This window comes from Hippichthys cyanospilos, chromosome 5, assembly GCF_059441005.1.
Source record: "Hippichthys cyanospilos isolate Australia breed blue-spotted pipefish chromosome 5, RoL_Hcya_1.0, whole genome shotgun sequence".
Classification (NCBI taxonomy): Eukaryota; Metazoa; Chordata; class Actinopteri; order Syngnathiformes; family Syngnathidae; genus Hippichthys; species Hippichthys cyanospilos.
Window position 1 is genome coordinate 12,867,099 of NC_142373.1, and position 12,073 is coordinate 12,879,171.

Below are 12,073 nucleotides of genomic sequence, written 5' to 3' on the forward strand. Positions count from 1 at the left end.
CTGTTAACTCGGTGGCATCTGTCACCGTGCCGTAATTTAAACCGTTACTCGGCTTATTGCCGCATGAATGTGACCAGCGCTTTATCTCATCCGCCGCACGTTTCAATCATTTTCAATCTTCTTGACCGCACAACAGCTTGAACGCTATTTATTTATTTATATATATATAATTAAATATTTATTTCCTGTTTGGCTATGTTGACTATATTAGCGTGTGTGAATTGGAAGGGGACAGGTTGTGATACACTCCAATGATTGTTTTATTGTTATTTTATTATTTTATATTTAAATTGTAATTTATTTAAAAAATGTGACAAATTTTCATTTGATTTCATATTAATTATATAAAAAAAAGTTATCTAAAGTTGAAAAAATCGTTTTTGCTACATTTTCTTTATTTTAAAAATTCTTAACAAAGAAGAATATTTATTTATTTATATATATAATTAAATATTTATTTCCTGTTTGGCTATGTTTACTATATTAGCGTGTGTGAATTGGAAGGGGACGATACACTCCAATGATTGTTTTATTGTTATTTTATTATTTTATATTTAAAATGTAATTTATTGAAATAAAATTTATTTAAAATAAAATGAAAATCTAAGGTAGGAAAGAATAATTTTTAACCAAAATGTAGACATTAAATTGATTCATTGAGATGTTCAATAGAATAACTGATTCTGAAAAAAATCAACATTCAATTTTTATCGTAAAAAATGTGACAAATTTTCATTTGATTTCATATTGATTATAAAAAAAAGGTTATCTAAAGTTGAAAAATTCGTTTTTGCTACATTTTCTTTATTTTAAAAATTCCAAACAAAGAAGAATATTTATTTATTTATATATATAATTAAATATTTATTTCCTGTTTGGCTATGTTGACTATATTAGCGTGTGTGAATTGGAAGGGGACGATACACTCCAATGATTGTTTTATTGTTATTTTATTATTTTATATTTAAAATGTAATTTATTTAAATAAAATTTATTATTATATTATATATATTATATATATTATTTATTATTTTTGAAAAAATCGTTTTTGCTACATTTTCTTTATTTTGAAAATTCTAAACGAAGAAGAATATTTTGTAATACACTTTAAAGAAATTTTTAATATTGTTCAATTAATCAAGCTAGTGACAGCCCTACTTGCAACATTCAAGTTCTAGATTAAACTTTAGGCAAGAAATATTTTAAAAAACCTAAACCAGGAAAGAACATTTTGGATTATACTTTAAAGAAAAAAAAATGAATAATTTGATTAATAATTTGATTAATAGGTGGGATATTTGATGGAATAATCGCTTAGAATTTTTTTCTAGTGACAGCCCTATGTACAATGCAAAGCTAGTAGCTTTTCAGTCCATACGAAACGCAAAGCAAATGGCAATAACTGATATGGTCACACATTGCGGCGCTTCTACAATAACAGCCATTAAAGCTTTTATTGCGTTTTTAAACGCAGCACTGGCTTAATAACAGCTCCCAGAGAGCTAACGCTGCTTTGATGACACTTCACTATCAAATAGTTATTTTCTTTCCCCAAAAAGCGTTCCCGCCTAACTTGTGGTTACCTCTATTGATGCAGACACTTTGAATTGTTCACCATTAAATGCCATTAGAAAGAGTGCAGTATTTAAACAAAGGGAACAGGACAGAACTTGACAAGATAATGCAAATGCGAAACACTTTGCTCAAATGAACATGAAAAGCGGTGCAAAAAAAATGAATGGCTGAAAGAATTATCTTGATCCCAGCATGTTTGTGAGCTACTTTGTATTGTTTTGCCAAACAACAGAGGCTGTTTTTACTTGCCTTATTGATTTCATCTTTTGCGCCTTTCCACCTTGAACTTGGGGAGCTTGTTTACTGAGGATACTAATTTAAGAGAAAGTACTGAGCTTAGAAGAGACTCTGAGGATGAAGCTCCCTGCTGTTATATTGATACAGGAGTCAAATGGCAAACCGTCATGCTTATTTTGGTGATAAAAGGCACATATGCTTTTTATGTGCTGTGTTTCATTTGAAAATATTCAACATGAGCTATCGTGTCGTTCCGGGACAAGCAATTTAATATAACTTAAAATAATCTGATTATTTTTTTTCCCTCTCGATTGTTTGATGGTATTATACACCATCCTAGTGTCTGAGGCAAATGTATACTTTATCTTTTGAGTGGAGTTAAATGAAAACCCATCCATCTATTTTCTGTGCTGCCTATTCTCATTAGGGTTACATGGGGTGGGTGGGTGGGTGGGGGGGGGGGGGGTGGGTGCTATACTGAGACTACCTCTCCTACAGTATTTTATATATATATATATATATATATATATATATATATATATAATGTACGTATATATATATATATATATATAATATATGTATGTATGTATGTAAAATGTGCTCTTAATTTGAAACAATTTACAGGTACTGCCGTAACATTAAAAAGCAATAAATTAGATTTGCTGATACCCGCAGAAAGCCTATTAAAATTTCACATACCCCTATTTTAGAACCAATACAGATAAGGGTGAGGGGTGTGGGGGGGCTGAGGATTAGGGTTAAGAGTTTATAATGCGGCAATGGTGGACAAATTACTACGGATTTAATTTGGTTACTCACATGTAATTAAGAAAATGCTCCCAGCCAATGTGGTCATTTTATGGACTCTGGATTTTTTGTTGAAACAACCATCACAATTACAGTATTTTAATATCTCAATTTGTTTCACAATACTTGGCTAATCATAATTAGTCTGTTGTTTTTCCAAAGCTAACGCTACGTCCTAATACCAAAAGAAACATTGTGGGATTTGGTTTGCTGCAGTGGAAACTCTCAGCCACCACATTCAGCAAATAATTGCTCGGGATTTACATGCGCGCTATTGTGACAGACCCAAGGATTCGATTTGCTCACTTGGACAGCCGCATGGAATATTTTTAGAGCGTGTGTAGGTGTCATGTGATATGCGATTGTCATCCTGACTGACTGCAAGTCAAAATATCATCTTCATCGTGGCTGCGCGGCAGCTTTTGTCATTTTGTCACCTCCATTTTGGCCGAGAAGTCTGCCAGTGGAGGGCTGAGCCGATCCCCCGCCGCAACATCTGCCTTGCTGCTCCGCGCCTAAGATGGGATTTACCGATAATGATAATGGAGTCCCGGACCCCCCGCCCGGTGGGCCCGCATCCTGTCGAGCACCTCCGCTATTGCCCGCAAATGAAAAAGTGGCCACGGACCAGAAAATGGGAACCTGATACACTGAGCCAACACATTTAGCGTGAAACATGATGTTTACATTCCAACCTTGCCAATTTGCTGCTTAAGAGCAACCATTATCAGTTCCGTGGAAGCCAAGATAATTGACTGAGAATTAGATTATCTCTGTCCAAACATGATTATGGCATAGCTTAGTGGGCGTCTGCAAATGTTGATCTGTTGCGGGCTGTTGATGCCCAAATTCAATCACTGAGAGGCTATTGATGAAGACATCATACCCCTCACAAAGAGCTACAGACAAAAAAAAGAATAGAAAAAGGAAAAAACATCAGTATGAAATTGTACAAAACTCAAAAACGTTTTGGGGAGAACCATTTATTTCTCTGTGGGGTGATAGACGTTTTCTTCCCAAAAGGCCACTTTTCTTGCTTGGCATAATCATTTTCAATGTCATTAGCTCCAATCAGGCATTGTCCTCTTTGGGCAAAGAAATAAGATGCACTAATGCGAACATGTATTAGAGATAAGACAGATATATTTTCAGAGCCGATACCGATTATTGTTTGTCGCTCTCAGGGTTTTCAATAAAAGAGAGCAGAGACAAAGAACACAACCTGAGGGAAAACGACTTGAAATGGTTTTGCCTTTCAGACCAAACCTTTCTAAAGTGTACTTCCTTGCCTTTGCCTTTTATTTCTTTCTCAAGCAGAATGTGGTTTACAACTTAGAGTTCCTCCTGCAGGCAAGATTGCTCAATTCTCCCAACAGGTCAGGGACCTACTCTCTAAACTGAAGAAATCCTCATGGTTGTACAAATACTTGTTTGCAACCGTCTGTCATCCAGTCAACATTCCAACATAATTTTCTTAGGTTCAAGCAACCTAGAACATTTAATAAGCAAAAAAAGCAGAGAGAAGACAACAAACTTTTTCTCGCGAGGAGAGGGGACAGGATGAAATTATTCTAACACCTTTTACCACACCCTGAACAAATACTGAGAAATGACCTTGTTTTGAAGCCACTGTCTGTCAAAGGACAAAGCTAATATTGCTAATGACATTTAGCATACGTGCTACTTAGTGTAAATCCCCATATAGAGGACGCTGCTATGTTGCACTCTCTATTATAGTGTCAAATTCTGGTATTTTCTATGTTACGCTGTATAGGAACCACTGACAATTTGGCGACAATGTAGAAACTAAAGCAAAACAGAATAAATCTGATCATTGTAAATTCCTCTTACCTTCTTGTGTTCATATTCGTAAATTATATATTTGTTGAGCGTTAAGGTGCTTCAGATTTCCCATGTTATGAGCAGTCAGTGAACGCCTCCCCGGTGTAGCGTTGAATCCGCTCGAAAGTGTTGTTTTTCCTTTTCCTCCCGACACAGCTGGAGATCTTTTTGCCAGAAATACCTGAAGTTGCGTAGCATCCATGTTCCACCAAATTTAAGATTGCGTGTCTGTGTGCTAAAAAAAACAGAATTAATAAATGAGTCAAATGGAATCATTTTCCGTGTTCTCGAACCAGTGCACTTTTAATTGAATCCGATGGAAACTTCATAACTTTTACATGATCTTCTCCGTTTTAGTAATATTTTTGTGTGTGAACAAAGATGGACTTGGACGTTGGTTCAGTCCGCTCTCTTCTTTTATTGAAAATAATGCCCTAACTACCTCAGTTAACACGAGCTGCTGTTATGGTCTTGCTGGAAAAGAAGATCTTGGGGCAAAAAATGTTTGGGCACACCATTAATTTTAGGATGTAAAAAGGGGTAAGAATCCACCAGTTGTCCATCAATAAACAGTCAGACTTTTTAGCAGCAACATCATGTCAAAAATGGAGGTCTTGTTGTCTTAATGCTTCCTTCCCATGACTGTAAGGTTTGACTGGCAGTGCTGTGAACAACTCGTCAATCATGAGTAATGTTCCATGTAAGCTTCTACTTTGTCTCTGTCCACCCTCGCCACAAAGGCCACTGTTTGATGGCGGGTGTGTAAGTGTCGCATTGGGCCGTGCAACTGTAGTCTAAGTCCCCCCTTGGCCTTGTTCCTTCATCGTTAGATCTTGCTTCACGGCCTTGAGGAATTTGCGGCGTGAATCAAAAGATGCACCGTGATGGGATACCTCTTTTGCTTGCGTTATCTTCACGTCACATAAATCCGAAGTCGTGCAGCCATTTAGAGACGAGTGTCACCATAAACCTTGGCTTCCAGGCGGAGGGTTTTTTCATAGAATATGTTTAAATGTTGAACCACGGGGCTATTTAGAAATCTGACTGGGTTCGTTTGAAGAAGTAGACGAAGAAAAAGGAAGTTCAACCAACTGGTTTGGTGGAGATTTAGACATATAGCCACTAAATGATCGACATGATGCAAAAAAACAAAACCATACTTTTAAAAGATGTGGAAGACGGGTGAAATTAAGATGATAGCAAGCAATGCATAAATTGTCAAAACTGAAGAGAATTGCTGGTAGGCTGCAGCACTTTTATCAGAACTGGACAACAGTCCCAAAAATATTAAAGATACAAATTGAATTTGTTCCACGACCACCTTCTTAAATCGAATCTTAAATACCCGTTCTCAATTAAAATTCATAAAAATACCAATACCCCAATTCCCTCATTTCCAGCTGCACAATACTAGTCACAGCTCCTTGATGGTATTATTAATAATTTTCGTTGTACCCGCAGAGGGTAAGGAAGAGATATCTGTGAGTATCGATTTTAGGGCTGGAACGATCAAATGTTTTGGTTTTTATATATCCTATTCAAAATGTTACCGAATGATCAGATATTCAGATAAATGTGTATAGTTAACATGTTCTACCAAAAGTTGAACTGTTTGCAGCAGCAGACGGTTTTAGTTTTTGGAAACATTAGCGAGATTTTAGACATATCTTGTCATTTGGTTTATGAAACCATGGGATGTCAAAACCACAATAGCAATATTTTCTGGCTAAAGCAACACATTTGACTTCACCTACTTCATTCGAAAGTGATCAGTAGGAACAGCAACTGTGTCCGTTGAGTTGTTTATGTCTATTTAACAGCATTTGCAAAGTAATTTGATGGATCTTACAGCTATATGAGTGCTGCTCACAAGTACCACTGCTAGCATCTTTTGCTGCTCGTCATTGCTAGCGCTGTTGCCAGCTGCTGCTAATTGTTGGCAACAGGTGCTATATATTGTCAGTGTGAGTAAGCCTTTTTAAGCATCCTTAATTAGCATAAATAGCAGTAAAAACCGATTTCAGGACAGCGTAGTGCATTGAGATGAGACAAGGTAGCAAGTTAGTCATAACGCTGTCCGGGTCTACTTAAAAAAAACATGGTTTACCAAGCTTTTGATGTCCAAATGTTAACTGGGAATGTACGATTTGTTCTGCTGGTCTTCTCGCCACATTGTTGGCATGTTACTGTCATGCATAACATGAACACTTGTTGCTATGTATTGTACACTAAATAAATGGGTATGCTAAACGAAAAAAAAAAATGACCTGAGCATTTTTTGACTCAAGGTACGAAGATGCACAAGGGCTCATTTTATCCTTAATTTATATATTATGTGTTGTTGTGGCTGCTAGTCCTAGTTGCTAAGGTTGGTCCCATCACTAATCGCTAGCAATAGCGTATAATAACAATTCAGCAAAATTAAGCTTTTTTTAAGCATCCTTAATTAGCATAATAGGTGATTGAATTTGTGGTATTGATTTTGATGATGAGTGAAGGCAGCATGCTGCCATGATCTACTTCAAAATAAAAGTCAGGGTACCCTTTCGTGACTTGGGAAAGTAAGGTTTATTTTGAAGTTGGCAGTGTGTTCATTTAATGCATAGTGGGCACTTGTCGCTGTTAGCTTGTGCCAGTGTACAAAATAAATAGGTGCCTGAGGGAAAAACTCCCTCAAGCATTTATTGAGATACTCAAATTATTCAATGGCACATTTCGCGCTTGATTTATTGAAGGCACCATCATATTTGTCTTCTCACATCACCACAGTTTGTCCTAGGTGAGAAAACCTGCATCCACTCAACTGTTGTTGTTTTTGTTTTTTTATAAACAAGCACATTTGCAGGCCATCAAGCAGTATTTTAGCCGGTCGCGAGCCCGAGAAAAGTAATGGCTGCCTCCTTTGTTCATGTACAAGCTGACACCTCCATTATTCAGGCTGGCACATCCATGAGAAGAGGTTTGTAAGCATGCTGAACATGAATGTAGCCTTTTGAAATGCAACAAATGGAAACATCTTTTCAAGAGCATCATTCAAACGTAACCATGCGTCCTCGTGTAGATCCTTTTGAAAGACGTTCTCTCGTCTGACTTTAAACATTGTAGCTGTTCAACCCTGCCCGAGTTAGTGATTAGTCATGATGTGTTTTGACAAATACATCACTTCGGCGTTGTCAAAAACGTCGCCCGGGTTGGAAGCGCTTTCATCTTCGCGCAGCTGACGACTACGGGATGCCGCGGCGACTTAGCTGCCGGCCGCCAAATGATGTGGACAGTCGTTCTCCCTCCCGTAGTAGCGACCGGCTACGTCGCGAGCATTGCTCATAGCTCATTCGCATTTAATCAACTCTCCTGCGGCCGGCGTTTGCTTTGCTGCGGGATAGCAACAATGGGCGGAGCGGGCAAAGTGGGCAGATTGAAGTTGTCGGGTTTGCGTTTAAAGGTTAGGCCTGTCGCTGCCGCGTGGCTCTGGAACAACGCTTATAGGAACACATCTGTCGCCTTGCATCCACGCTGCTTTACCTGGACCTGTAATAAGATTTTATAGATCCGTTGATGGATTGTCCGAGGCGGTTATTACGCACCGCTCTTCTTATCACGGCGGGCAGAAGCTACATTTCTGTTCTGTGGTACACAGACTTGAGCCACAGATTGTGAACAGTCAAAATGGTATAATTCTCTGTGATACGGGTAGGTAAAATTATTTGGAATATAAATAAATTGCCAGCCTGAGGTCTGAGGTCATTGAACCACGGAACCAGTGGTTCTCAACCTTTTTTCAAGTTGTATCCCCTGTGAAATATGAAGATAGATTGCGCAAGATCTCTCATTTATTTCTGACTGCTCTGCTGGAAAATTGCTCCAGTAATGATAATGGGAATCTGCTTAAAAACAAAATATTACGTTTTTAAAAGCAGTCACTTTATTGCAATTGACTATATTAATACGTTGCTTCATATTCCAATTAGTTTGCTCCTGATTTGAAAATAAAAACAATGTACTGTTACTGTTTTGACTAATACTTAGCTAATATAAACCAATTGAGCGCTGTAGTGCTAATTTTGACCGTTGGATGGCAGTGTTTCCACACTTACAACACAAAGATTAACTACATGAAATTCAAAGTAAGGAATGCAAATCAATTTGCATGATACCAACCAAGTTTACATAGTGTTAGCACACAATATTCTGTTGTCATTGAAAGATGAGTGAAAATGCTAAATATACTGGCCCTCTAGAGGTTTCCTTTTGCAATTACGCTTGGCCCTGAAAGAGTTAAGTCATGTTGTTGCCAAAACTCTTTTATATAATCCCATGACTCTATCGATGTATTATGATGCGTCGTGGATTAATTTTAAGCAAAAGTGCCTTCATTTGTGGCCGAACAAGACCGAGTATTAACAGGCTGTTAGACTGCTTCCGACTGGGGTCCTATCACAGGGATGCGTTCTCAGCCTCAAAACACTCCCGAGTGCTTAGTTGAGCGGCAGCACGTAACTTCAAATTCACCAGCATCTACTTTTTTGTTTCAGACACTGAAACAAACCTGGATGCCACGAGCCCTCTTCCCCGGCCCCGCATGTGGGCCGCAACCTCTATCTTTTCTCGGCGTGCTATTGACACGGGGCCCAAAGCGAAGTCACAGTATTACACCCCCAACCGTTCCAATTTCTCATCTCTGCTTCTGAAAAGCTGCTGCCGCTGCTGTAAGCTTGAAACTGAATTAATAATGTACAGAGTCAATAGGCCTCGGGATCCGATTCTCCCAGGTACCACCTTGAAGTGACTTTGCCCGGGTACCGAAGAAGAGAGCATGAAGGGAAATCCTACATATTTACTCCTGGAGGTGCGCGTGTCCTCATACCATTACTCGCTGAAAATGCTCTCGCCCTTGTTGTGTCGGGCTTCACATTTGAAATCTTTATGAAGCAGAGGTGCCTAACGTTAAGGTCAATATTTCGAAGATAATTACGCTGGCGCCCGACGGCGTGTGACCTTTTATCATATATCGGAAGAAAAAGCTGTTTAGCATTCCCCCCGTGGCTTTCTCATGCGCTCCCTGACCAAACCTTAAGCATTATGTGAAGAGAAACATTTCTTCAAGTACTTGGAAATGAGATTGTACTGTGTTTGATTTGTTTTGTGCAAACTAATAAAATATGCATCGGGTGGAGGCCGCCGTGGAGCCCAGCTGATCGATACATGTGGCTGTTTTTATGAGAAATCTCGGCGCGCAGGTCTTGACTGTCTGTCAGGGATCATTAGCAAAGCAGGAGACATGCTTGACATTCTACAAAAAAAAAAAAAAAGCCTAGGCCTATCTTTAAAGCGTTCAATCATTGTACTTATAATATTTTTCAGACTATAAGCCGCAACTTTTTTCTAATGATTTGAGCCCTGTGATTTAAAGTCTAGTGCGGCATATCTGCAGTTTTTTTTTTTTTTTTTTTTTTCTGGTAGCCACGAGAAACAGTCCACTAGTAAAACAAATATGTGAATTTGTGACGTTTTTCTGATGTAATGACCTGCGGCTTATAGTCGGGTGTGTCTTATCCATATATCTATATTTATATTCTTTTTACCTAGAGTCAATTTCTTTAGTACAATACTAACTAAAGTAAACGATTACTATCAGTTCTTAATTTTGGTAATAAAGCATTGACGTAAATGATTACTTCAGCCAATTAAGTACATAAGTAATCGGTTATGTAATTAAGTACCTAGGTAATGTAGGAACTTCAGTTTGATACTCTTAAGTATAATACTTTAGTACTTACTTAGCTAGTAAATTACTACAGTACTTACTGAAATGAATAAATTACTAACTCTAAACTAGACAGCCTCAGTACTTAATTATCTAATGTATTTAATTACCTTAGAACTTGATCACCTAAAGTAATGAACATTACAGTAAGTAAATAATTGTAGTAGTACTGGATTAGCTAATAAAATGATTTTAGTACTTGATGAACAAACATAAACAAATACTCCTTGTTAATCCATTTGATACCAGCCATTTGTTGACCCTTCTATAGCTAAACAAAGAAAAAAGTACTAATAATACCTAGAATTACAAATATGGTCCCTTGAGAAAACAAACAAACAAACCAAAAAATAACATAACTTTGGAGTTGAACGAGTTAATATGATCATCTTTTTCCAGACCACACACGAAGAAACACAATTGGGTAGACACAGGCTATTCAAAAAGTAATCTTGGCCTTCAAAAGCAATGATATTTGTTGGCGTGGCTTAAGCACCTGTAATTCGTCTTTTTCAAAAAATGTATTATACCGAAGCATTTTTGCATCATACAGTTATTGCAAGAACAAATTTATGAGTGCCAGTTGTAATCAGTCCATTTATTTTCTTCTCCCTTCCCGGTTATAATGACATTGAAAGAAATATTGGGAACCTTGCTTTTATTAAAAAGTGTTTGTCAACGTAACTTTTTATTGTCCCTGCTAGTAGATGGCGTATGCGGTAAGCGATCTGCTGCATAATTTAAAATAATAAAGCCCTCTTTTGAATCTCTAATAAACATGAATCTGGCGGAATAGAAATCCGTAACCTTTTGTTTCAGTGCAGTATTCATTTTTTCAAGATATGCACTTTTTAAATTTATGCTGTAATTACAATGACTGAGTTCATTGCATGAATTGACTCAAAATGCGTTCAGTCCGATACGATCCTTTTATCTTTTGTCTCACGGCAAAGGGTTGCGCGGTTGTGCAATATCCAGAAGTGAAATTCTAAACAGAAATTTCAAACCCAGAATTTATGACTGTGAGCCAGACTGTTTCATCATGAAATACATGAAATTCTTGTAGAAGTTATTTCTTTTTTCTCTTGTTTTTATACATTTTTAACTTTATTTTTTGTTTTTATTTATGGCATATTTATTGCATTCGATATTTTAGTTTATTTTAAATGTTTTCTTTAGTATGTTTAGATTTTTTATTTTTTTTATTTTTAGTCTTTTTTCCTTGTACTTTTTTTGTTTATTTTTGTACGTTTGGGCTTTGTTACAGTTTTCATTTTTCGATTTTTTTCATTTTGTTTGTGTTTTGTTGAGGATACTCTTTTTATTTATTACACGTTCTGTTTATTGCCTTGTGTGGTTTCATTATTTTGTTTTTGTTCTTTCAGACAAATGCAGTATGTATTTTGAAGTTTTATTTACTGACATTGATACCACATTTTAATACTACTAATACTTAATGCATAAGATGTTCCTTATTTTAATACTACTAATACTTAATGCATAAGATTTTCGTTATTTTAATACTACTAATACTTAATGCATGAAATTGTCCACTCAAAAACTACAATGACAGACCCTTACATATTTTTTTTGTTTATTGTATTGTATAGCTTCTCTTCAGCTCTTCAGCTTTTTTCACTTCTTTCACTGACTGTTTTTACATCTATTGATTTTTTGTGATGTATTTTTCACTTTTACTATTTTAATGATAAGCTATTTTATCATGTTGTTTATAATACCATACATGTCTTATTGTGTTCAGACAAACATATTCTCAAATTCCTCAGTTTAAAAACTCAAATTTCAACCCTTCGTAGGCAAACCAACTACAGGTAAAACAATTTTTGA

The 12,073-nt window shown here is 36.7% G+C and overlaps 1 protein-coding gene across 1 annotated transcript in view; it reads left to right on the forward strand.

Moving 5' to 3' along the window:
* Window positions 1–12,073, forward strand: part of LOC148423597 (low-density lipoprotein receptor-related protein 1B-like) — a 247,169-nt gene that overhangs the window by 22,937 nt on the left and 212,159 nt on the right. The gene's annotated exons all lie outside the window — the stretch shown is intronic.